The sequence below is a fragment of the Mus musculus genome, chromosome 19, assembly GCF_000001635.26.
Source record: "Mus musculus strain C57BL/6J chromosome 19, GRCm38.p6 C57BL/6J".
In the NCBI taxonomy this organism is placed as follows: domain Eukaryota; kingdom Metazoa; phylum Chordata; class Mammalia; order Rodentia; family Muridae; genus Mus; species Mus musculus.
Window position 1 is genome coordinate 16,064,113 of NC_000085.6, and position 27,624 is coordinate 16,091,736.

The 27,624-nt window shown below is 42.8% G+C and overlaps 1 long non-coding RNA gene across 6 annotated transcripts; it reads left to right on the forward strand.

The window, feature by feature from the left end:
• Gm32026 lies at positions 1–26,479 on the forward strand. Of its 6 annotated transcripts, none has more exons than XR_001782649.1 (4): positions 1–73; positions 20,938–21,036; positions 24,950–25,037; positions 25,173–25,280. It is a non-coding gene; the product is annotated as a predicted gene, 32026 (long non-coding RNA). The 6 variants fall into 6 exon arrangements; XR_001782651.1 differs by lacking the exon at positions 1–73 and adding an exon at positions 20,141–20,156; XR_386573.2 differs by lacking the exons at positions 1–73; positions 25,173–25,280 and adding exons at positions 20,171–20,317; positions 25,951–26,479.
• Positions 26,480–27,624: the final 1,145 nt, after the last annotated feature.

Here is a 27,624-nt window from a genome sequence, read left to right on the forward strand (position 1 = left end):
GTTTTAGCTATAAGGGAAAATGGATTCCCAGGGCAAACAACCCTTCGTCTGAAAGGCTCGAAGGTCCGATGCGGTGAGTGTCAAACGTCTGTGTGGACTAGAATGTCTTGATCCTGTTAAAATGCTGATCCTGGCCAGGGAGGTGGCTCAGTGAGTGGAAGCACTGGTTTGGCAGCCCTTTTTGAGCCACAATCTTAGTACATCTGTGTTGAGATGGGGAGGAACGTGGCTGGAACCTTAGGGCTGCTCCTGTAGCAGGCAAGAAAGATCAGACTGCGTAGTGGTGTTAGGTCTCAAAGAAGCCCAGGACACGTGTTCAGTACCTGAGGACCTTCTGGCACTTCTCACCCAGTCTGCTACACCAAACCTCTAGGGGAGCAGGAGGGGCACACTTCTGCTTCCCTTCCCCTGTCTCATCCCTATATAACTTAGCCATTTTGGATACTCTGGTCTCTTGACCTGGGTGCCTCTAATGGCCATATGTTCCTCCCTTGCTCTTGTTCTTGCTCCCTCTCTCTCCTTCATGTTCTGGTTTGGTCTGTCAGCCATGTTCAGCCTGGACTCTTCCCTCTGCCTGCTTTCACCCCCTGTATCTGCAATAAAATCTTCTAGGAGGAGTCATGCCCATGGGGTAGAGGGGGAAAGGACCACTACCACATTTATAGCAAGCTTTAATTAAATACTGTCCAGGAAGATGTATGTCAGGGTCCATTTTGGGGTTCCCAGAAAATGGCCACCAGTCACACCTTGCAGCAGTTTAAACCCCACCAGGCCACTGTGTTTCCTTCCCATCATGTCCATTCGGGGCAAGCGTACATCCTGACATATTTCCTGTCCACATACCTTCTGCCCACTAGTGATCAAACATGTCCAGTGCAATAGGTCAAACAGGTATAACACAAACAGGAGCTTACTCTTGTCTTAACTGCAAACAGAACCCTAAACCTGCAAGGTATGTTCTTCCTGTTTCAGTCTCCCAGTAACAGGCAGGGTGTACAACTCTTGTTCCTATTTTTGGTTTCACATTCCTCTTTTCTTATTTCATTTTCTTTTTCACTCAGGTGGTAGGCTAGAATCAACACCTGAATGTTGTTCTCAAGTGCAAACATGTTTGCATGCACGTAAGACAAGGAAAAATATTTTAAAAAATCTTTAAACATGGATTCACAGGAGGCCCAATTGTTATGGTCTAGAACCTTAAATTTTTTTCTCTCCATCAGTTAAAGAATAAAAAAGGAAAAAAAAAGTCTCCAGAGTGACAAGTAGCAGTGGAGGAATCTAGAACACTATTTGTGCTGGCCGACTTCATGTCAGCTTGACACAAGCTAGCATTATCCGAGAGGAGGGAATCGTAATTGAGAAAAAGCCGCCATCAGATCCAGCTGGAAGGCATTTTATTAATCAGTGATCTATGTGGGAGGGCCCAGCCCATTGTGTGCGTTTGTGTGTGTGTGTGTGTGTGTGTGTGTGTGTGTGTGTGTGTGTGTGTGTTGGGGGGGGTGCTATCCCTGGGTTGGTGGTCCTGGGTTCTATAAGAAAGCAGGCTGAGCAAACCATGGGGAGCAAGCCAGTAGGTGGCACCCCTCCATGACCTCTGCATCAGCTTCTGCTTCCAGATTCCCACCCTGTTTGAGTTCCTGTCCTGATTTCCTTTAATGATGGGCTACAATGTGGAAGTTTAAGTCAAATAAACCCTTTCTTCCCCACCTTGCTATTTTAATCACAGCAATCGGAATTCTAAGTCACTGTTTGTTTTAAGTTTCTGAAGGGTCTTCCTCCCCTATTTCAGGGTTGGGGAGTTTGGAGAAAGACATGTCCTAATTTGGCCTTGAAGTTGCTGAAACACCACATCAGTGGAGGCCCTATTGGCAGAAGAAAAAAGCCCACAAGTCTTTGTTTTCAGCTTCTAGACTTTTGTCTCGGGTCATGAGGGAAAGAAAGAAGCCAGCCATCTTGGAAGTTCACCATCTTTAATATCTATCCATGGCCCATCTGCCTACCTATTTTCCTGCCTATTATAGAGTCAGTCTAACTCCTAGACTCTCAACCAGCATAGATTCTGACTACATAAATCATAGGGGAACTGGGGGGTGGGGCTTGGGGTTTTTTCCCACCTGGAGGAATTCTAATGCATATGCTGCCGAATTATGCTAGTATGAGAGAGAGAAAAAATTAGAAGGACAACTAGCCTATAACAAATACTCTATTCCTATTATCTTCTTGGGACTTCAGAATAATTTGTACTTTTCTTTCCCACAAGGGAGGTAAGTCAGTCCTTGAGCTTACTAGGAACTGGGAGGTCTCACTAGGACACACAGGTGAAACAGGTAGCTTGAGCTATTTTTCATCTGTCTACATCAGAGAACAGAGTGGTGGCTGCCAGTCCCCATCGGGCCTCCAAACCTGTTGTATTTAGCTTGAACAGAGTTGGCCTGCCCAGTGTCTTAGCAATATTTGAGTTTTGTTCAACATTTAAAACTCAGATTTCACACTCAGAACTTGGTTTCCTTTGGTTTGTGGAATGATAAGGGATGAAACATATGACCCCCTCATCCTATATCACAAAACAACTTCTTTAGATGGCCTTGACTGTAATTTGTCAAGGCTCCCGTCTGTCTTTATTGTTATCAAATCAAAACCAAGTTTTACTTGCCCTTTTATCATAATCTTATATTTGTGGTTTCCTTAAAGGCAAAGAAAGTGAAATATTTATTTGGAAAGTAAGGTCATAATAAGAGGGTCTAATGTTTCAGTGTTTTTGTTTTTCTTTTCCCATAGCAGAGCTCTTCTGTCCTTGGCATTACCTGTCAGGGCTTCTCCAGTTGACTGTTTCTGATCTATTTCTTAATCCAGAGTGAGGGAAGGTTGTTTCCCAGAGCCAAAATAACATGCGGTAGAAGATGCAGATCCAATAAGACAAGTGTGTTGGTAGAGGATTTTTTTTTTTCTGGAAGGGTCTTCTGAGTGGGGTTAACCTGCTTGAAGAGCTGCCCTGTGGAGAGCGTAGTCCACCCCCCTTAGTGCAGCCCTCAGAAGCCTGATGAATCACGGGCATGTAGATGGGGCTTAGCTTTCTGCCTTCTTTCTTATTTTCTTCCCCTTCCCTTCTTCTTCCTCCTGTTTCCATAGGCTCACACAGGAACCTCAATAAGCAATAACATTTGCATTCCTAGTAGACGCCATTCCTAGAACAGGTCATGGATCCAAGGCGCTGTAGATACTTGGTTGTATCTGACATCAGTACCCAGATATCTCCAACTCCCTATTTCTTAGTCAACATTAAGGAAGGAAAAGCAGGTTGAAAATGCAAAACAATGACATTTGCTGTTGGACTGAGCGGCCAGCATAATGTTTAGTGAATTCAAAACCAAAATAGTTACACAGGAAGAGGAACAGGTCGGGTGCCCTAGCCCCCACCAGTTCCCCGTTGGCTGCCTGGACTCGCTTGAAGATCAACATTCTCTGCTGAAGGTTTGTCTAAAGCTGCTGTGCCCTTGTGAATCTTGTCTGGCAGCATCTGAGAGCTCTTGTGGCTCCTCATCTTCCACAGCCTTGAGTGCCATCGAGTTCTTTGTTACTTTTAAGCTACTCTGACAGATACAGTGTGCTCTCTTTACATTCTAATGCGTTCCTGGTAATTAAGGACCTTGAACATCTTTCATTTGTTTATTGGCTATCTGTGTATCTCTTTGCTCAGTTTAAAAGATTAGGTTGTTCAGAACAGAGAAAAATAAATAAATTAGGGTGTAATTTTCTGACTCACTGGTGATAGTTGTTCATACATCTGGTTGCAAATTCATTGTAGAATTAATAATTTACCAATGCATTATCCCAGTTCATAGCTTGGCTCTTCTTGCTTGTAATAGTGTGTTCACAGGGAGAATGTTGATGCTGTCCAACATATCAATTTTTGATCTTTAAGTGACTTCTTTTGTTTTGTATGTAAATTTGCCTAGTTTGTGACCACAAGCTAGAATCAACATTTAAATGTTTATTTATGATTCATTTGGGTTATCTTTGCATATGGGATGATAACTGACTCAAGATTGACTTATTTATAATAGGGTGTTTCTTCTGGTGACTCCTAGCAGGTTTGGTTGGTTTGGGGTAAAGGTTTCTAATGTAGCCCAGTCTGGCCTGATATTTGTTGTTTGGAGACTGGTCTTGAACTTGTGATAATGAGTCACTGCCTCTGCTTCCTGATAGCAGGAACTCACCACTATCCCTGGCCTCTGTTTAGGTTTTGCTACATTATCAGTTTCAGTACCAAGACTGGAACTATTCACATTCTCACAATCTAGTTTCCATGCATTTGAAAATAACTGTGTTCACACACACACACACACACACACACACACACAGAGTGTTGATTTTCACATGTACTGAATATGATAGCTAACCAACCATCTTGGTATATTGTAGATCTAGTTTTCATCTTTTAAAACCCATATTCTCTTTGTATTATATGAATTCACCATCTTTATTCATTTATTGTTTATTGGTGGACATTATGATAGAACCCATTTCATGAATACAAGAATTATTACAATAACTGCCATTGTACATAGTCCCTGTGTCTTGTAAGATAAGTCTAGGATAAAAACAGAAGTTCAATTCCTAGGTACTAGGATGGGCCACCTTACTAAAAGGACTGAATCAACTGAGAATCTAATAATACAGAGTGTTTTACACGCTACTTCTTCACCAGAACACAAAACTCTGAAATTACTATCAATGTAATAGGAATGAAGTAATCATATCTCTTCAAAACCTTGGACTACTTGATTGCTCATGGGGTCAGACATTGGTTATTTCTAAATTGACCCTTCCTATATGTCTCCTCTCCACTAAGTTGTTTATTTTGATGAAGTAATCTGTCATATTTTATGTATAGAACTTTGTCTATACTTCTGTCTTAGGCTTTTATTGCTATGCAGAGATATCATGACCAAAGCAACTCTTATAAAAAAAAATGTAATTGGGGCTGGCTTACAGTTTCAGAGATTCAGTCCATTGTCATCATGGCAGAGAGCATGGCAGCCTGCAGGCAGACATGGTGCTGGAGGAGCCAAGAGTTCTACATCTTGATCTGAAGGCAGCCAGGAGACAGGATTCCACACACTGGACAGAGAATAAGCATAGGGGTCTTCAAAGCCCACCTACAAGGTGAAAAACTTCCTCTAACACAGCCACACCTGCTCCAATAAGGCCACACCTCCTAATAGTGCCATTCCCTATGGTCAAGCATTGAAACACATGAATCTATGAGGGCTGAAACCTATTTAAACCATCACATTCTGCCCCTGCCCCCCCCCATATGCTTGTAGCCATAACATAATGCAAAATGCATTTAGTCCAACTTCAAAAGTCCCCATTATTTATCACAGTCTTAACAATGATTAAAAGTTCAAAGTCTCTTCTGAGATTCATGCAATCTCTTTACTGTAATACCCTATAAAATCAAAATAAAAAAGCAGATCACATACTTCCAACATCACAGGATATATATTACCGTTTCAAAATGTCATAGTAAGGAAATATTGGATCAAAGCAAGACCAAAAACCAGATGGGTAAACTCCAAACTCTGCATCTCCATGTCTTATGTCCAACTGCTTTCAGCTTTGTTGACTGCAACACATTTTGTTTTTCTCTTGGGCTGGTTCCACTCTCTGTTAGCAGCTTCCTCAGGCAGGTATTTCATCGCTCTAGCATCTCTTACATCTTGGGGTCTCCAAGGCAACTTCAACTTCAAAGTTTCTTTTTCCAGTGTCTGGGATCCATACATGCTCTTTTGGTTCCTCCAAAAGTCTTGGGTCCTTCTCCAGCTCTGCCCTCTGTAGTACTATAGGCTCTGGTTGGTTCCACTCCACTGCTGCTGCTGTTCTTGGTGGTCATTCCATGGAACTGGCATCTCCAATACACTGGGATCTTCTGCTGCAACTAGGCTGCACTTTCACTAATAGCCTCTGATAGGCTCTTTTTATGATGCCAAGCTTCAACTTCTTTGCATGACCCCTTCAGTCTTGGACCATACATTGCAACTGAGACTGTACCTTCATCAGTTGCCTTCCCTGGCCTCTTACAGTGCCAAGCCTCACAGGCTCTCCATGACTCCTTCATATTTTCAAAAACCAGTACCATCTGGGTAATTCGTACATATTACCAAGTTCAACTGCCAGCACAATATACAACCTTAGCTATCTCTGGAACATCTTTGTGCTCTCAGGAAACACTTCCCAGAAGATTTCACTTCAGTGATTCCGGTCTCTTCTTAATCACCACTAATTTCTTAGCTCCAGCTAGCCAGTGTCAATTGTCCCAGTGACCCCTTCTATCCTTGACACTAAAAGCCAGAACCACAGGGCTGAAGCTGCAGAGTTCTGCTGCTTGTTGAGTCTGGAACATGGTCCCCCTTGTTCTATTTCATCACCACCAGCTTTCTGTTTTCCAACTCCTACTGCCTAAGCTTGCTGAGCTGGGACTTGCTCTGTAGATTGATGTTGAACTCAGAGATTTATATGCCTCTGTCTCCTGAGTGCTGTCATTAAGGGCATGTGCCACCACACCTAGACCTAAGCTTTTCTTTACCTGGAGCTTGTTCTGTATCAGGCTGGCCTTGAACTCAGAGATCTTCTTGCCTCTGCCTCCTGGGATTAAAGGAGTGAACCACCTTTCCTGGACCTCAGCTTTTTAAAAAATTTCTTTTCACAAAATCTTTATAAGTTTTGGATTATAGTTCATCCCAGATAGAGTCAAGATGACAACTGAGAATAGCCATCAGAATCCATCCCTTGTCAATTTGACACACAATCATATTTCCTTATGTCCAAATGAAAGCAATAAACAGGTCGTAATAATGCCTAACATGATATAAGTATCCCTTGCACAACTGCAAACATATAAACAATTATCTAAAGTAAATTATCTATTTACTTTAGCAGACTCTGAAGGGCAAAAAGCAGCCACATTTTTCTCCAAAATATCATAACAATGATATATAAACAACATACTAAAATTCTCCTTTGAAACCTCTTGAGCCAGGCCCCCACAGTTCAAGTCACCCTCAATACAGCTGTCTTCCACATTCCTACTACTATGGTTTATTAAGCCCCACTTAAAGCATTCCACTGCTTTACAAATCCAAAATCCCCAATCTACATTCCTCCAAACAAAATCATGGTCAGGCCTATCACAGTAATACCTGACTGCCGATACCAACTTCTGTCTTAGTTAGGGTTTTATTAATGGGAAGAGATACCATGACCAAGGCAACTCTTTTAAAAGAAAACATTTAGCTATGGCTGGCTTACAGTTTCAGAAGTTCTAAAATTATCACCATGGCAGGAAGCATGGTACCCTACAGGCAGACATGGTGGTAGAGAAGCCAAGAGTTCTACATCTTAATCTGAAGGCAGCCAGGAGACAGGATTCCACACACTCGGCAGAGCCTGAGCATAAGAGTCCTCAAAGCCTAGCTGCACAGTGAAGAACTTCTTCCACCAAGGCCACACCTACAAGGCCACACCTACTCCATAAGACCACACCTTTTAATAGTGCCACTCCCTATGGTCAAACATTGAAACACATGACCATATGGGGGCCGAACCTATTTAAACCACCGCACCATCTTCCTTACAATGATCTCTTAAGGACCTTTCCCCACATTTTCTTATATATTTTCCCACATGTATTTTTTTTCAGTTGAGTATTTTCTCCAAGGTCTGTGATACAACATTTTATACAGTGAAATTCATAAATCATAAAGACACACAGTTCACTCAGTGCTGACAAATGTGCTCATGCAATCTCTGCCTTAATCAGCATTCATAACATCCCTCCCCAGGTAGTCTCTGTGCCCCTAGACAGTCAACCTGATTCTCTGAAGCCAGCATTGATCTGATCTGCTTTTTTCCTGTTACCCTTTATTTTCATTTGCCAACTTTAGAATTAACATTAACAGAACTAACGGAACTAACAGCATGTGCACTTTCGTGTCGGATTTGCCATTTGACGCGACAGTTTTGAGAATTATTTACATTGTTGTGTGGATGGTTCATCTATTCCCTTTGTTATCAGTCAGAAACTCTGGTGGGTTCACAGTGCACATTCTTCCAGCCTGGGGCTGGTATGAATTCATCTACTGAGGACATTCCTAGTTTGTTTTGTTTTATTTTTATGTATATTAATGTTTTTCTGTATGTATGTCTGCACCACATGCATGCTACCATTGGAGGCTAGGATATGTCTTATCCCCTGAGACTGGAGTGAGTTATAGATGGTTGTGAGCCACCATAGTGTGGGTGCTAGAAATCAAATCCATGTCCTCTGGGAAGAGCCATCAGTGATCTGAACCACTGAGCCATCTCAACAGCCTGATTTCCTTTTTCTTTTCTTCTTCTTCTTCTTCTTCTTCTTCTTCTTCTTCTTCTTCTTCTTCTTCTTCTTCTTCTTCTTCTTCTTCTTCTTCTTCTTCTCCCTTCTCCCTTCTCCTTCTCCTTCTCCTTCTCCTTCTCCTTCTCCTTCTCCTTCTCCTTCTCCTTCTCCTTCTCCTTCTCCTTCTCCTTCTCCTTCTCCTTCTCCTTCTCCTTCTCCTTCTCCTTCTCCTTCTCCTTCTCCTTCTCCTTCTCCTCCTCCTCCTCCTCCTCCTCCTCCTCCTCCTCCTCCTCCTCCTTCTCTTCTCCTTCTCCTTCTTCTTCTTCTTTTGAGACAGAGGAGACAAAAATCTCCCTATGCAGTCCAAGTTAGCCTTAAATTTGTCACCCAACTGCTTTGGCTTCCTGCACACTGGGGATACAGGTATGCACCACCACAACCAGACTATACAGTGCTTTCTATGGGACTAGTTTCCCTCAGATTAAATCTAATGGTTGAATTTCTGGGTACCTTCTGAGTCTGGTGGTCACTGGGCAATGGCAGGGATGGGCTGTGCTTGCTGAGTGTGGGCCATGGGGCTTTGCTTTCTTATTCCTGTTTTCTCCCAGCCTCCCACCTCTCCTGCTCTACCAAAGTTGCGACCGCAACACGATTTATTGCACACATTTACTGGGGTCTGGGATAATGTTTTAGTGGGGAACCTATTTTTATAAAGCAACAGTTTTCAGACATTGTGGACGTAAGAGAACCTAATTTTTCAACTAAAATCGCCTAAGGATCCTCAATATTTTTTTCTTTTAAAAAATTGCCTTTTTACAAGTAGAATCTCTTCCAGTTTTTCTTGGGACACCAGCTTGTCCAGTGTTTGCTAAGTAGCCCCTACTTTCCACAGAACATATTTTGACATACTTAGTACTTTGGCAGGGGCTTGTAGTATTGTGTTGTCTAAGTCTTAAGGGCATGTGTTGTGATTTTACACACACACACACACACACACACACACATATATATATAATAAGATAATGCCGTAAGCATTTGGGAAATGGTATACATGAGAGACTAAATTGTAATTCTCTAACTCTGGGGATTTTAAAGCAGTGCATTGATTTGGGCAAAGCATTCCACCTGGGGTTATTAACAGGAAGAGAATATATTGGAGTTTATCTCAGAGCCCTTTGGAGCTTTTAGGATTCAGATTTTCTTATGATAAAAAGAAACTGAAATCACAGGGACCTGGGATGGTGCCCACAAAGCTGTCACAGAAAACAGCTGTACAAGCTTTCTGAAGAATGCGTTGTTAAAACAGACTCTCTCATATGTAGACCCACATCCACTCCGACAGAACTTGCTTGGTGGGGTCCATGGGCCTGAGCTGAGGCTAGGGCAGTGGAGGCTGGGGGGAGGGGAGCTCCAGTTCCTAGTGAAGGTGATTGTCCTTAGCTTGACAGCAGCAGGTTTGGTGGCAGTTGTGGCTGGGAGCTCAGAGAAGCCTTCTATGGGAGATTAGGCTGCAACTCTGAAGGCAAAGGTCTTCTTCATGGTTTCCATGGCAGATCTTGGTGAAAAGAGGTGGTCCATGGTTCTAAACAGTTTATTATCATGGCAGAAAATGGATTGTAAAATCATATCCCACTTCTCAGGGTGGGCCTGAGATTAAATACCTTGTACAGGGAGGAATGTCTGGGAAGGGAAGCTTATTGACTAAGCCCTCTGGGCCTCTAGTACTTCATTAGCACGGAGAATTCTGTTTTGAGCCTACATGACCATAAGACAGGTTTCTTTTATGTGAGAAGCATGGCATGTGTTCCAAGTCAGGACTTTGGCAGGGAGCCGGGAGTCACCTAAGCCTCAGGTATGTGCCCACCGAGTCTCCAGGTCTTCACTTGCTCTATCTTACTGTCGCATCCGCCCTCGACCAGCAAGAACGACACCGACATGACCACCAGTTCTTCTATCAGCAGTTTATTCACCCATTTTCAGTCTTCATGTCCCTCCTCTGAACCAAGGGCCTCTCACTCTTATATACTCTCAGCCCCCATCCACTCACGGCAGGCCATGTCACCTCACCAGGCACAGGACTTCAGCCAATCAGGGCGGCAGGGGCGTGTCTCCACCAAATATAGACTTGTTTACATCACCAGCTCTGCATCAGGCAGGCGCCATCTTTAAGGTGCGGCTCGGGCAGCCTAAGGGGGAGGCTACAGCCTCCTACACCTTACCAAACTTCCAGGCATGGTTTTACGTCCCACACTTGTATATTAAGCTGGCCCAAACTCACTATGTAGCTGGGGACAACCTTCTGATTTTCCTGTCTCCTCCTCCTCCTGAGAGCTAGAATTACAGGCTAGGGTCATGATGTTTGGGTTATATGTTGCTGGAGATCAACCCTGGGGATTTGTGTATGCTTAGCGGACACTCTACCAACTTGAGTTCCACTCTTCATTCTAAAATTTTGATAAATATCTTCTAATGTGGTCTGTGTGTGTGTGTGTGTCTGTGTGTATGTGTGTACATAATGATAACTGACTGCATGTGTGTTGTTTAAGATTACTAGGACATCTAAATTGAATTAGTTTCCTTTAGCTTCTGAGGCATTTGAAGTCAGAAAAACTAGCAGCTCTATCAATGATGTTCCAACTGGCTTGTAGCAGATATAATTTAAGGTGTGATCAAAAGTGGAGCTTCAATGGTCACAACAGAGAACTAGCTGTGGGAAACCAGACAACCACAGTAGAGGAGACCACAGTCCTGCTTGCTTCTCTCTGCTGTGCACTTCCCCCTACAGGGGGCTTATTTCTCTCTCTATATATATGAATTATCAGTTTTTATTCTGGTCAGAACAATACGTCTGAACTTTTTAAATGTACAGTGCTATCCACCCCAGCTTTTCTGACAGTTTAAACAGAAAATGGTGAAAGATACTAATGTGTGCCAGCCAGTTTCCTGATCTCCTCACCCTGGTATCCTGTAATAACTGCCCATTCACAGTTAACTTGAAACATGATAATGCCTTTAGCTATCAGCATATTAGTACAAACTGCATTTCCATAAAACTTCTGTAGAAAGTTTCAAAGCAGCCATGGGATTATAGAGTCTTTGCATAAAACATGGCCTGACAAACAGGCCTGAGTCTAACATGCACGTTTTATAATCAGAAAAAAAAAAAAAAAAGGTTGGCAGAAGTACAAATGACTAGTGGAGGTCCTTCATGCGCTTCAAAGAGCCTGAGGCATGTCCAAACAAATTAGACAAGCTTCTAAGAGACCAAACCCAGAAAGATTGCTGGTTCAGGGAGAGACCCAGCCTCAAGGGAATCTATAAAACAGAGAGAGGAGCTAACAGGACACACACATACACAGGCCTCAGTACACATGTGATCACACAGATACACACACACACACACAGAGGCCTCAGCACACATGAGAGCACACATAAACATACAGGACTCAGCACATATGTGAACACACACACAGGCCTCAGCACACATGTGTGTCATACACACACATACATACATACAGTTCTCAGCACACATGTGACCACACATAAACACACAGGCCTCAGCACATATGTGAGCACATACACATGCATGCCTCAGCACACATGTGTGAGCATACACACATATAAATACATACATACATACATACATACACAGCGTCCTCAGCACACATATATACACAGGCTTCAGCACACATGTGAACACACACATACACATATACACAGGTCTCAGCACAAATCCTAGTGCACACACACAGGCCTCAACACACATGTGAGCACACATATACACACAGGCCTAAGCACACATGTGTGCACACACACACATAAATACATAAATAAAATCTTTTTATAAAAGACTTCTTTCATCAATACCAAGTAAAAATGAAGTTTTAAGTGTGGCTGGTCTCATGGGTACCCTACTTACTTACCTGGCATGTGCAAAGTTCTGAGTGTGATTCCAGCTACCGCACTAAAGAAAAAAAAATAATGTCTATGATATTGATGGCAAATGTTATTCTACTTTAAACGGCAATTTGTCCCCAAATGACACAGGGCATTCTCCGTCAGATCTACATAGTCAGAAGAAAGAAAACACAAAATCTAAGACCTTATACCTAAAAGGAGTTAAAGTTCGCGATCCTTCACCAGAGGTTCGTTTACAGAGAAGAACAGAGAAGAAAGAAGAGTCTGATTTCTCCACTTAGGTCATTCTGAAAAAGTCTTTTGGGTAACTCTTTGACTGGCTCATAATAGTACCACGGGATGTTTTGATACATGGGATAAGGATAAATCAAGGTAATTATCGTGAATTGTTACTATTATTTTAAATTTGACATTTCAGGAACACACCTGAAATTAGGTATACCTACATTTTACTGACTGATTTGTAAAGACAGTCTATATTTTATTTTAGTGTCTAAAAGATTTATTTATTTTTATTTTATGGGTATTGTACCTGCATGTATGTCTGTGTACCGCATGTGTGAAGGACCTGAGGAGGCCAGAAGAGGGCAGGGATCCTCTAGAACTGGAGTTAGAGATAGGTAGCAGCTATTTGGGTATTGGAAGTCAAACCCAGGTCCTCTAGAAGAGCAGCGGTTCTCTTAACTGCTGAGCCATCTCACAGCCCCAAGTTTATTATTTTATTATTTCTTCACAATGAGAAATGTTTACAAATCTGGTGTGTGTGTGTGTATGTATGTATGTGTGTGTTTATCTCAAGTAACCTAATAAAAATGGGCAACTGACCCAGTGACTTTCACATTTCCTAAGGCTGCAACTCCTTACTAACTCATGCTATGGTGATTCCCCAACCACAAAATTGTTCTGCTGCTGATTTATAGCTGTAATTTTGGAACTGTTATTAATTATAATGTAAATACCTGTGTTCTCCCAATGGCCTTAGGCAACCCCTGAGAAGGGGTTATTCAACCGGCAGTGTAAAGTTGACAAAGAAATTAACGGAAATCTCAGCCATCAATGGGATGAGAGGCCCTTGGTCTTGCAAAGATTATATGCCCCAATACCGGGAAATGCCAGGGCCAGGAAGGAGGAGTGGGTGGGTTGGGGAGCAGGTGGGAGGGAGGGTATAGGGGACTTTCAGGATAGCATTTGAAATGCAAATGAAGAAAATATCTCATCTCTCTGTGTGCGCGCGCATCTTGTGCTCTTTCTTAATTTCTCTTCTTTGTTTGTCACTACATCCATGTGTTTCCTCCATGTCTTTCTCTGAGGCCTGGGGTTGGGAGGATGGGGAGGTTGGGAGGAGATGAGGGAGTGGAAACCGTGATCAGGATATATTGCATGAGATTCACTTTATTCTCAATAAAAAAATAAATGAATAAAATAAAGAAATATGTGAAAAAATGTTCACCAACCTTACCCATCAGGGAAATGCTAGCCAGAGATACACTGGGATTCAATTTCACCCCAGTTAGAAGATCTATTATCAAGTTACAAAACCATAATAATGATAAGGAAGCGGGTGGGATGTGACATCTGTAATGAAAATCAGTATGGAGGTTCCTCAGTAAACAAACATTGAACTGTTATGTGCTCCATTTACCCGGGTCTTGCGCATGCGCCTGAAGGCATGGACGGCAGTATAGAGCAGCGAGACCTGCACACACATTTGTCCTGGGATGATTCGAGTGTCTGAGTGTCTGTCCATTGAAAGCCGAGAGGATAGAAGGCTGGCATTGATACACAGTGGAGTGTTATCTGAAAGGAGAATGAAATACTGTCATTTAGAGGGCAATAAATGGAAGTGGAAGCCATCTTATTAAGAAAAACAAACCAAACAGAGATAACTGGTACATAACTTTTTCACAAGGTTAAAAAAAAAAAAAGGCAACCTGAAAGTAGTAGGGGTCCAATAAGAAATGGGATCAGGGCTGGGGGCAGACAAGGGCAGAAGAAAGGAAGCATGCATGGGAATGTCACAGGGCAATGTCACTGAACAGTGAGTAGCTTAATACTTAAAATGAAAATACTGCCTTAGTTATTTGAAAGGTACAGTCTGCTTTCAGCAGTTCTTTGAGGACTTTGTCTGATGTGTTCTGACCGTATTCACCCTCCCTTAACTCCTGACTCCTCTCCGCACCCAGCTGTGTACCTCACTGCCTTTTCTAAGTCCATCACTTCCAATTCATACCTTCTGTATACTCTTGGGCTATTATACTGTCTATTACTATTAACCGTGGTCAGTCCACTGTGCTGTAAAGCAGCCCAGGCCAGGTCATACTAGCAGTGTATCTGCTGACCAACTTCCCCTACCCCTCACCCCACGCTCCTCTGAATTTCTATTACATTAGCTTTCCATCTTCTGTTTGTTTGGGGGGGAGTTTGTTTTTCATTTGAGGTCAGGTAATTTTTTAAGTCAGAGAATCACTATTTTCTCATATAATGAGTATGAACTATATTTGACACTGCAGGAAACAAGATCAAAGTAGACAAGATTATAAGCAAATGTGAAGGGGGGGACACACAAATGGAAGTGCAAAGTACAGCAAGTGTTGCTGGCACAGGACTAAGGCACACACAGTGAAGCCAGCTCTGAAAAATCATCATAAAGTTGTCATGTTGAGTTCTGGAAAGTTCTGAATAAAGAAGACTCGGCATGAGAATTGCCATGAACACCAGGAAGGTGGCACGTGGGAAGCAGGAAGCTGGAGATATAGGGGGGATTTGCAAGCATCATAGTGTGCCCCTACAGCGATGCTCCCACAGGGCAGCCAAATCAGTTTTTATTGCTTTTCACCGTCATATGCATATTTACAGAATTATTGCAGTTCACTCTCAGATCTTCCTTCCGTAGCACCACTGTCTTCCTCATCTATCTCCTGGTTATTTCCATGTCGTTTCCAGGAAGCGATGTACTTGCCATGGAAGACAGTTTTACAACCAGCCGGATTTGTTCTTTTCCCCATGAACTTGAATCAGCACACCATGGCAAGATCAAAGTGGTTCATTCCCAGTGCTCCTAATAAGCATGAAATACGCTGTGATTTCACATCCCAGCTGACTCACTGGGTAGCTCTTTGTAGAAATCATCTTTAATTTGAGATTGAATTAATTTCAAATAATAATAATAATATAGAAATTGGTCTAATATATCAATCTTCAACTTAAGAAAGTCTTATGTCATAGTTAGGGGATCAAGTGGCTGGGCATACACAGAGCCACACAGCTGTCATTGTCCCCACAGACTCCTAACAAATTAATTCCCTTATGTGAACTGTTTGTAACAATTAGAACGATACTTCCAGAGATTCTTCTGTGTGGCTGAGTAAAAAGATAAGTAGATAGTAGATGCCTATATATTCATACACACACACACACAAAATTTTGTTTCTTATAATTTTTTATGGTGGAAAAATATACAATTAGCCAGCTGAAATCAGTCTAGATAACCCCAATTTTATTGACACCACCCATAGCACCATTATCAGGAGCAAGTGAAACATGTCTTCATTTCTCTGTCAGACATGAGCAGAAATCAGCCCTTCCAGCACCGTGAGCGCAGTGGGTTGTTGTCTTCTGTCTTCTTCCTGCAGTTCAGTGGTCAGCGAAGCTCAGGGCCAGAATCCATAATGGTCCTTCGTACCCCTCTCAGTATACTGCACTCTCTCCAGACTGCACCTTAGGTCTCCGGAAAATGAGTTACGTATGTGGATAACTCTGCGTCTCTAGGTGCTGCCTTCCTAGCTTAAAGCTTGACCTTGGCTTTGCCTGTGGCACTCAGATCAGTAGGATTTCTTTCCCTTTGAGTGCAACCCTGGTGAAAGGGTCCTTTAATGGTTTTGTTCCTGCGGGATCATACAATCTGGATGTTCTGTGACTTCCCCTCTCCCTCTCGCCCCACCCCCACATACACTTGCTGCTTTGTGACATGTGTGTACTGCTTAAGCGTCCCTTGATTCAGAGTTGCTGATTTGTGCAAGTATTTTTTAATGAAGCTTGTCCTCAACTGTCTCCAAAGGCACAATCATTCCAGAGCAACGATGACTCTGCCTTTTGCCTTGCACGTCACTACAACGGGAAGTCTGCGCGGAGCGCTAAGAACCGGAAAGCATTTCTCTAGCCCAAGAGTATCCCGCTTAACTTGACCACTGCACATCTGCCGAAAGGACTGCCTGGAAAGTGTGGGGAGCCGCCCTCACATTCGCCGTTGCAAGATGGTGCTGACATCCTGTGTTCTAAGTGGTAAACAAATAATCTGCGCATGTGCCAAGGGTAGTTCTCCACTCCATGTGCTCTGCCTTTCCCGTGATGACAACTCGGCCGATGGGCTGCAGCCAATCAGGGAGTGACACGTCCTAGGCAGAGGATAATTCTCCTTAAAAGGGATGGGGTTTCGCCATTCTCTCTCTCTTGCTCTTGCTCTCTTGCTCCTGAAGATGTAAGCAATAAAGCTTTTGCCGCAGAAGATTCTGGTTTGTTGTGTCTTTCCTGGCCGGTCGCGAACGCGTGTAAGAGTTGGTGCCGGAACCCGGGATGAGAAAACCCAGAACGAGAACATCACACCAGCGCAAGGAAGACCCCTCATTCCGGAACCAGAACTGCGGGTCACGGTCATAAAGGTTCCCGTAAAACAGACTGTTGAGAAGGATCCGGTGTGGATGGAACTCTTCAGCTGGGGAACGGTGGTAATGAAGTGTTCCCGTAACAGACTGTTGAGAAGGATTCAACTGCGTGGATTCAGAACTCTTCAGCTGGGGAACATAAGTACAGCTTTACAAGGTAAGTCTGGTCTTGAACTTTCTAACGAAATTCAAGACAGTCTATCAGAAGTAAAGTGGGAAATAGCTTTACAAGGTACGTCTGGCCTTGAACTTTCTAACGAAATTCAAGACAGTCTATCAGAAGTAAAGTGGAAAATAGCTTTACAAGGTATGTTTGGCCTTGAACTTTCTCCAGCGTTGGGAGCCTTTTTGTTCCTTTTCACATATTATCAAGTGGTTAAGGCAGGGCTGAAAATTCTGGATGAAATTCAGGGCAATCTATCAGAAGTAAAGCGGGGAGAGAGAGTAGGAGCAAAGAGGAAATATGGTGCACAAAATAAGTATACAGGCCTTTCCAAGGGTCTTGAACCCGAGGAAAAGTTAAGGTCAGGTAAAAATACCTGGGGAGAGATTGGAAGGAAAGAGGAGAAAAATGAGAGAGAAAAGTATCAGCCAGATAAAATGCTAGCTAATCAGTCAAGGAAAAAGCCAAAAGCGGCTGGCGAAGGCCAGCATGCTGTTCAGCCTCCGGGCAGTCGGCTTCAAGGTCATAGTGCACTTCTGCCCTATGCGGAGCCCCCACCCTGCGTAGTGTGCCAGTCCTACGCAGAGAGGCAATGCGCAGACTCGTTCATTCCTAGAGAGGAACAAAGGAAAATGCAACAGGCATTTCCTGTCTTTAAAGGAGCCGAGCAATGGTGGCGCACGCCGTTAATCCCAGCACTTGGGAGACAGAGGCAGGCTCTTGCAGCCTACAAGATCTTATTGTCCACACTGGAGTTGTAGATCAAGATTATAAAGGGGAACTTCAGGTTCTCTGTTTTTGTCCTCAAGTTGTCTTTTCTATATCACAAGGGAACAGAATAGCTCAACTAATAATTTTGCCAAGCCTACATGGCTGTTTTCCTTCCTCTGGTATTCCTCAAGCTGCCAGAGGGATTGGTTCTACTGAAAATGATTCTGATTACTTAATGCCTTTAGATTGTTGTCAAATTTTATCTACTCCTCATGTAGGGGTAAACCCCTGTGGCATCAGGCCATTACAGGTCTGGCAAATGGATGTCACACATATTTCCTCCTTTGGGAGAAATCAATATTTACATGTCTCTATTGACACCTGCTCTGGTATCATGTTTGCCTCTCCTTTAACCGGAGAAAAAGCCTCACATGTGATTCAACATTGCCTTGAGGCATGGAGTGCTTGGGGGAAACCCAAACTCCTTAAGACTGATAATGGACCAGCTTATACATCTCAAAAATTCCAGCAGTTCTGCCGTCAGATGGACGTGACCCACCTGACTGGACTTCCATACAACCCTCAAGGACAGGGTATTGTTGAGTGTGCGCATCGCACCCTCAAATCCTATCTATTAAAACAGAAAGGGGGAGTCGAGGCTCTACCCCGAGTACCAAGAGTGTCTGTGTCTATGGCACTCTTTACACTCAATTTTTTAAATCTTGATGCTCATGGCCATACTGCGGCTGAACGTCATTGTTCAGAGCCAGATAGGCCCAATGAGATGGTTAAATGGAAAGATGTTTTATGTAACAAATGGAAAGGACCGGATCCTATTTTGATAAGATCCAGGGGAGCTGTTTGTGTTTTTCCACAGAATGAAAACAACCCATTTTGGATACCAGAAAGACTCACCCGAAAAATCCAGACTGACCAAGGGAATACTAATGCCCCTCATCTTGGTGATGTCCAGGGCGACAATAACAGAGAGATCAGCGTTGGGGGATAATGTCGACATTTCCACTCCCAATGCCGGTGATGTATAATGCTCAAGTATTCCCCTGCTTTTTTACCACTAACAAGGAAATGGGTTTGGCCTTGTTCAGACAGCCTTGGCTCTGTCTGGACAGATCCAGACGACTGACACCATTAACACATTGTCAGCCTCGGTGACCACAGTCATAGATAAACAGGCCTCAGCTAATGTCAAGATACAGGGAGGTCTCATGCTGGTTAATCAACTCATAGATCTTGTCCAGGAACAACTAGATGTATTATGGCAAATAGCTCAGCTGGGATGTGAACAAAAGTTTCCGGGATTATGCGTTACTTCCATTCAGTATGAGAAATTTACTAGGGCAGCTAATTTGTCAAAAAGTCTTTCTCAGTATATGTTACAGAATTGGATGGCTGAATTTGAACAGACCCTTCGGGAATTGAGAATTGCCATTATTCAGGTCAACTCCACGCGCTTGGACCTGTCCCTGACCAAAGGATTACCCAATTGGATCTCCTCAGCATTTTCCTTCTTTAAAGAATGGGTGGGATTGATATTATTTGGAGATACACTTTGCTGTGGATTAGTGTTGCTTCTTTGGTTGGTCTGTAAGCTTAAGGCCCAAACTAGGAGAGACAAGGTGGTTATTGCCCAGGCGCTTGCAGCTCTAGAACATGGTGCTTCCCCTGATATATGGTTATCTATGCTTAAGCAATAGGTCGCTGGCCATTCAGCTCTTGCACCCCACGAGGCTAGTCTCATTGCACGGGATAGAGTGAGTGTGCTTCAGCAGCCCGAGAGAGTTGCATGGCTAAGCACTGCAGTAGAAGGGCTCTGCGGCACATATGAGCCTATTCTAGGGAGACATGTCATCTTTCAAGAAGGTTGAGTGTCCAAGTGTCCTTCTCCCCAGGAAAAACGACACGGGAGCAGGTCAGGGTTGCTCTGGGTAAAAGCCTGTGAGCCTAAGAGCTAATCCTGTACATGGCTCCTTTACCTGCACACTGGGGATTTGACCTCTATCTCCACTCTCATTAATATGGGTGGCCTATTGCTCTTATTAAAAGGAAAGGAGGATATGTGGGGAGCCGCCCTCACATTTGCCGTTGCAAGATGGCACTGACATCCTGTGTTCTAAGTGGTAAACAAATAATCTGCGCATGTGCCAAGGGTAGTTCTCCACTCCATGTGCTCTGCCTTCCCCATGACAACAACTCGGCCAATGGGCTGCAGCCAATCAGGGAGTGACATGTCCTAGGCGGAGGATAATTCTCCTTAAAAGGGACAGGGTTTTGCCATTCTCTCTCTCTTGCTCTCTTGCTCCTGAAGATGGTAAGCAATAAAGCTTTTGCCGCAGAAGATTCTGGTTTGTTGCGTCTTTCCTGGCCGGTCGTGACCGCGTGTAAGAGAAAGAAGAAATGACTTTAATGCAGCCAGAAATCTCAAAGGAGTCAGCAGATCCCAGCGCCGCCTCCCTGCTCACAAGCACAGCAGTGAGTCATTAGTGGGAACGGTCCGGCCGTTCCTCCTTTCTTTGCCTGTTCACTCAAAAAACCGTTTCATCTTGTGCAAGCTCAGAAAGAGGAACGGATAAGCAGAAATGGAAGGGACGGCCTTCAAAAGGTAGAACCCTGCAGTCAACTCTGGAGTCGATGCGTGTCTTACTATTAAAGTGTATTAATCTACTCCAGCATGATGATGTCATACCTTCATACTTTTTAACGATTCCTACTCTACCAGAACAGGCGCTGAGGCATTACCCTAAGAGACTCTGTGACATAGAATTCAGCATCTTGCCCAAACCCACCATGCCATCTCGTTAAAACCCCTCTATGAGCCAGGCACTGGCACAAGCCTTTCATGCTAGCTCTTGGGAGCTGAGGCTGGGGCTATGTGTGAATTTGAGTGGAGCCTAGTCTAGTGAGTTCGAGGACAGCCAGGGCTACACAGAGAAACCCTGTCTTCAAACAAATAAACAAACAAACAAACACCTCTCTCTGCCAAGCTTATACATTACCCATCATGAGCGCTAGCCAAATAGTTAACCATTTATAACACATTGTTTCCATTTTCTTAATTCATTTTAAATATCCTTTTAATTTTTGTACTACAGATTAAACCCAGGACCTGGTGTACACTATTGAGCAAGCCACTGAGCTGTCCTGCCCCGCCTTAGACCCCCATCTCAGCCTCCCAGATGCTGAGGATACAGGTATGAAGTATTGTGCCCATCCATTTTATTTCTTGATAACAAGCTAGCATATGAACTTCCTTCGGCTTTGCACTGTGTGTTTGCGAAACTTCAGGCAGTTTTCAGTCGGCTTCCTCATATCAACTCACAAAGTATGTTTCCTATGTAAGTTTTCCTACATGGTTTTGTGAGCACTGCTGCTTCTCGGTGTCTCCAATAGGAACTTGGATAGTCCCTCTGAGGCGTGAAATCAAAGCATGCTGCAGACACTTAACAAAATGCAAATTTGAGGCTGGCAAGCAGAGTGATTCCCAGGCACAGCCTGAAGCTAACAGCTAACAAAGCAAGTTGTGAACGACTTTCTAACTTGTTGGGGAGCCAGCTAATGAAACACACAGACCCATAGTATTGGAACTAGGGGATAAAGACAGAATTAATCTGCCCCATCAGCACACAGGCAGACTCTATTAAAAGAAGAGTCTGTTGTTGATGTCAGAGCCACATTTCCATGATCAGCAAGACATTGACAATCAGCAACCATGATTTGGTTCAACTACATCTCTGCTAGTGCGATGCAATTCCCCACAGCTTTATTCCCCGATTTCTTCATGGTCCATAAAACGCAGGAGCAAACACACACACACACACACGCACACACACACACTCTAAGTCACTATTTTGTGCCTTAATCAGATTGAGATGGGACTTTCAGTACGTTTCTCTGCCGGGACCTGCTCAGGATTCACGATTTCACCTTCTAGATGCTGAGATTATAGTGCTCACCCTTAGGCTTTGCTTGTTTATAGCTCCATTGGATTATAACCCATACGATTTAGTAGGCCATCCATAGATATTTAAGGGTTCATGTTTGCAAGAGATCCTGGAGGTGTAGCCTGCAACTATTTGCCATTTGACATAGTTGAGGCCACCATACACAATCATACCATTTAGCTGGAAAGTGAGATGAAGCAAGGCTCAGAATTAAAATTTCAACATGACCTCATGATTCTCCACTTTCTATGGTTGTCACATGTGGTAAGAGCTATTAGATGTGTGTGTGTGTGTGTGTGTGTGTGTGTGTGTGTGTGTGTTTGTAAGCCACACTAAATAGATGTACAAAAGTAAAATATAGTAGACTAGATGACTGGAAAGTTATCACAAAAGTCACTGAGGCCTGGAAGTCCAAGATCAAGAACTCCCTCCCCCCATGTGGTTTATGAGGTTTGTCTAGTGAAGGCTTGTTTCTTAGCAAATAGATGACTGCATTTCCAGTGTCTCCTCACATGGCACAAGGAGAACATGTGATTTCTCCCAGATCTCTTTTATAAAGGTACTAAAGCCATTCATGAGGGCTCTGTCCCCTTGACCTAACCATTTCCCAAAAGCCTGGTCTTTTAATCCTGTCACACTCAGGATTAGGGTTCAACATTGAATGTGTCTCCACTTATATGACAGACATTCCATCTATAGGAATGAGGTTAAAACAGGCCCCAGACCTTAGCATGACTGACCATTGTAGAGGGATACTTCATTCTGACCATAAAACCCAGCATATAGGGAACAAACACCTACTCCATCAAAGACCCAGTCCATAGTTCCAGGAAAGTCCCTAAATGTGACTAATCTTGCATTTGGCTTCTGCAGTTCTGCTTCTTGCTAACTGAGTGTGACAACCAGGATATAGGTTTTGTTTTTTTTTTTTTTGTTTTTTTTTTTTTGTGGTTTTGGGGGTTTTGTGTGTGTGTGTGTGTGTGTGTGTGTGTGTGTGTGTGTGTGTTGTGTGTGTGTGTTTCCCACAAAAGAAAAAGAGCTATAAGGCTCAGGGCTGCCTGATTTGGGCAAACTCCTCATGCACCTACTGGCTGGCAATAAAGATTTTCTCTTAGGCTTTAAGAGTGTCCATATGGTGATCTCTGGTAGGCTTAGCTCTCAACAGGGTGGCATTACATCAAAGTGTAGAACATCGGTGACCCCAAAGATCTTCCTTTTTTCTCTTGTCCCTAGGCAGTAAGACCCTTTGTATACAGGTAAAATATCTCACCCAAAATGTGTGAGACTAGAAGTATGGGGTTTTAGAGTATTTGTACATAAGTAATAAGATACCTTGGAGATAGAAACCAAGTCTAAGCACAAAGATCATTTATGTTTCATACATGCCTTACACGTATAGCCTAGAGATAACATCATACAATATTTTAAAATGTTTGCTCATGAAACAAACTTTTATTGTATGGAATTTTTCACTTGCAGTCAATATTAGTACTCAAAAATATTGCAGGCTTATAATTTCTGGTGCCCTGAATATACTGGAAAATTAACCTTACTCCAGAATAGTCAAACACATGCTTGTACAAATATGCACACTCTTGTGGAATCTATAGATTTCTTTGGATCTACAGAGTCCCTTTGAATTCTCTGTTCTTCTGCATTCCTTTAGGATGGGTCACAGAGAGTGACTTGGACCATTCCCAAGTACTGTGCTTCACAAAGCTCATGTGGGCAGTCATCTCAAATATGGCTGTGTCTTAGAAACACCTCAGACATAGTGTAGAAATTACAATACTTGGGTTGTACTTCAGACAGCATAACAACTCTAGTGAGAGGACCCAAACACAGAGATTTTCAGTGTTCACCAAGTACTGCTGCTGTAGTCCCCCATGATGAGTGGGAAGAAACATAAGGATCCCAGATATAAAGGCAGCATCAGTAAGGGTGGAAAAAAATGCTAAAGTCAGACTTGGAAATTTTGATCTAAAGTGCCCTGACACGGGGCAGAGTTCTAGCTTCCTGCTGCCTTGTAGAAATCATCCAAAAGTCAATGAAGTTAAACAATAATCTTTTTGTGGTGCCCAGAAATGGCATGACTAGGAATTCAGACAAGAACAGGCACGTTCAGGGTGATGTGGCTGTTGACATGACTAGGAATTCAAACAGTACAGGGGTATGGCTTTCCCTGCTCTGGAAGACTGGAGTGGCTGGACCTGGGATCAACTGCAGGCTGCTTTAACAATCTGTTTGGGAGCTGGGTTAGGTGACTAGATTCAGTGGGGCTGTAGGTTCTTTCAAGTTTTGTAGACTTTCTCACCAAATGGTAATTGGGTTTTTGTTTTTTTCATACCGTTTCAAAGCTTCAACAGTGAGTATTTCAATCAAGATGAAATACAGAGAGATGCTACATGAACTTATACAGCTGTGATGGCTATTCTTGGTTGTCAACTACATCTGGTATTAGCTAAAATCCAAAAATGGAGGGCGCACCTTTAAAGGATATTTTGCTTAATTTAAAGTAGAAAGAGCTACTTCTAATCCAGACCTTTTTGGGTAGGAAGACACGTACTTTTAATCTGGATCTTGAGACAGGAAGACACACGTTTAACCAGGGCCACGCCTTCTGCTGGAAGCCTATATAAGGACATGGAAAAAGGAAATGTTACCTCTTTGCCTGCTTGCCCTCTCCTTGAGAGCACATCCATTCCTTCACTGACATTAGAGCCTACTTCTTGGGACTCCAGTGTATACTGAAGACCATTCTCATGGACTGTGCACTACTAGATTCTTGGACTTTCCATTCATCTGCCATTGTTGGATTAGCTAGATTGTTGGTGTGTGTGTGTGTGTGTGTGTGTGTGTGTGTGTGTGTGTGTGTGTGTGTGTATGATATTGACAGAATCTCTAAAATACCTGTAGGCAGAGGAAATGCAGAGATCAGCTCAGGATGGCAGATACATCAAAGAATTTGAGAGCATATTTTAGTATTTCCACAGACTGATTACAGCCAGCCTCCATCTAAGTTGGTATTAGCTATCTTTTGCTAAAGAACAAATTGCCACACAACTTAACAACTTAACATTTAAACCAAGACCCATGTATCGTCTCATAGTTTCAGTAGGCCAGGAACCTGGGCTTATTGGTCTGGATGATTTCTGTTCTTCAGGGTCTACAAGCTGTTGAGTTTGGCTTGGCTGCAGTTACCTCTGGGCCTCACTGAAGAAGGACAGGCTTCAAAGCTCACCTAGTTCTTGGTAGGATTCAGTTCTTTGTCTTGGCATACTCAATATGTTGGCCGGCTTCTTCTAAGCATGAAAGTTAAGGATCAATTGAACAAACCTGCCTGAAAGATTGTACAAACCACTATCTTTTTGTTTATTTTGAGGTAGTCTGATGGCTTCAAATTTGAGATCCTCCTGCTTCAACTTCTGAGAACTGGAAATATTTCAGAGTATCAACATGTCAGGCTAAATTAATCTTTTAACACTCAGTCACAAGGCAAGTCTCATCAGCTTTGCTGTAATCTGTTGATGATGGTCTATACAGGAAAGGATCACAAAATGGCATGCAACCTAGATTGTAGGAGTCAACAGAGTCAATGTTAGAAGTTGGCCTGCTAAACCACTCAATAAAATAGAATATTAACAGCCCTACCAAACTCACAAGGTTTTTGTGAAAAGCCAACCATCTGGTATACCCAATGTCTATCTCAAGATGCATGTCACCGTACATACAAAAGTGAGTAACTCAGGCCAGCTAGATGGTTCTCTGGGTAAAGACACCTCCAACTTAACTTGTAAGAGAACCAACTCTACCAAGTTATCCTCTAATCTCCACATGTGTGTCATGCCATGCACGCGCACACATACATCACATGTGCATACACTGGCAGGAATAAGCAAATAAATATATTGTTTTAGAAAGTGAGCAGCTTTATGATCTAAAATGTTGCTTAGTAGTAGTAGTGTTTGGCTAGCATGCAACAACATGAAAACAAAAGGAGACAGACAGACAGACAGACAGACAGACAGGAACTAAAAGAGCTAGTGTGGGTGACCTAGAGCATTGGGAAAGGTAAAAGATTCGTAAGAAAAAAAAATTTAATAGTTGTCAAGGGACAATAATTTTGAATCAGCAATTCCTCTGTGGTCTTCTTTTCTTTTACAGCTCTCTGCTCTGCTAAACACAAAATATGACCTCTCATTCCTGAAAGAAATGGAATTTGTTTTATGAAAATCATTTGCTAATGCTTAAATCTATCACATCTTGGACATTTCTAAAGCAAACTGAGGAAAAGGTCAGTGTGAATCCTCTTACGAATCAAAGTCCAAGATGTTTACATCCTACAAAGGCCAATCTTTGGATACACTGCTGAGGAGTTCCTGTCTGTTAGAACAGTGCTTTCTAGTTCTGCTAGAGACTCTCCTTGTCCTTTGGGAAGGGTGAAGCTTGGGACCAGAACTTGCTATGTTGCCCAGAATGGGCAATCGTGACCCTCCTGCTTTAGCTTGCTGAGGGCTGGGATTACAGACAAATGGCTGCACACATGGTAGGTGGGTGACATTGATCATGTGTTTATGGCTTACCCAAATTTACAAAGCTAATAAGGCTTTCACTTTTTTTTTAACCAGATAACTTTGCCAATCACCATTAATACACTGTTATACAACATATACAAAATAAATCTATAAATGTATGCTTTAGTGAATTTTTTATACATAATGAGGTTTAAAAACTAAATTGTGACATCTTTCATTCCTCTGCACATTATTATGGCTTCTGTTGAGTGCCAGCTCCTAGACCCAAGTGGTGTGAGAACCCTTCTTTGATTTAGCATGTGTCTTGGACAACTTACTCATTAAGTGATGGAGAAATGTGGAGAGTAACCACTGGGTCTGTGAGCTCCTTAGTTTTATAAATGTGTGTTAGAGTTTAACTTCAAATTTTCCCAGCCACCTAGGTTAAAAAACAAAACAAAACAAAAACACAAGTTCCACCACAAGAGACACTTTGAAGATCTGACCACATTAGAAAAAAAAAACAAAAAACAAAAAAACAAAAAAACCTCAAAAAACCCTCCAAATCTCAGCATCTGAACTGATATGAAAAACATCTGAAAAATATCAATACCATGCGACCTTCCAAAGAGCTGAGCTGTCTGTAAAGCCTGGATCTCTTTAACAATGAAGCCACTAACCACAAAGGATCATCCTGCTGGATCCAAATGCCTGTGACTGCAGGGGAGGCCACTGACTAAGAAGCAGAGGTTGATGGTGTGGGTGAAGGGGACCAGGGACAAAAGGCAGAGAGGGATTGTGAAGAGGAAGAAGTTTTGAAGTCATATTAATGTTTTATGGAGAAACTTCAACAGTAACTAATGTTCTGCAGCCTTGTTTTATTGGTTTGCTTGCTTATTTAGTTTTAGAGTGTTTTGTTACTGTTTTAAAATATAGTTTCCTATGTAGCCTAGGCTAGTCTTAGAATTGTGACCCTCCTGCCTCAGTTTCCCAAGTTTGGGGTTATAAGTTGTGCATTGCTGTGCCAGTCTTGTATAATTAATTTTTAAAAGTGTTACATAGTAACACAAAATTGGAAGCTGAACTAAGAGCAAAACAAAATTTTAAAATGTACAAGCTAGCATGGTAGTTCCAGCCTAAGAAGGAGGGCAGAGCCAATTATCAGGTATTCATCCTTGGCTACCATGTGAATTCAGGGCTGAGATAGCATCTCAAAAACAAAACCTACAGAAAAATAAACAAACAAACACTTGACACACTGGTGGTGCCATATGTTCATGGGAAAGAAAGGTCCACAAGAGAATGAAGATAGCTTTGAAGATGT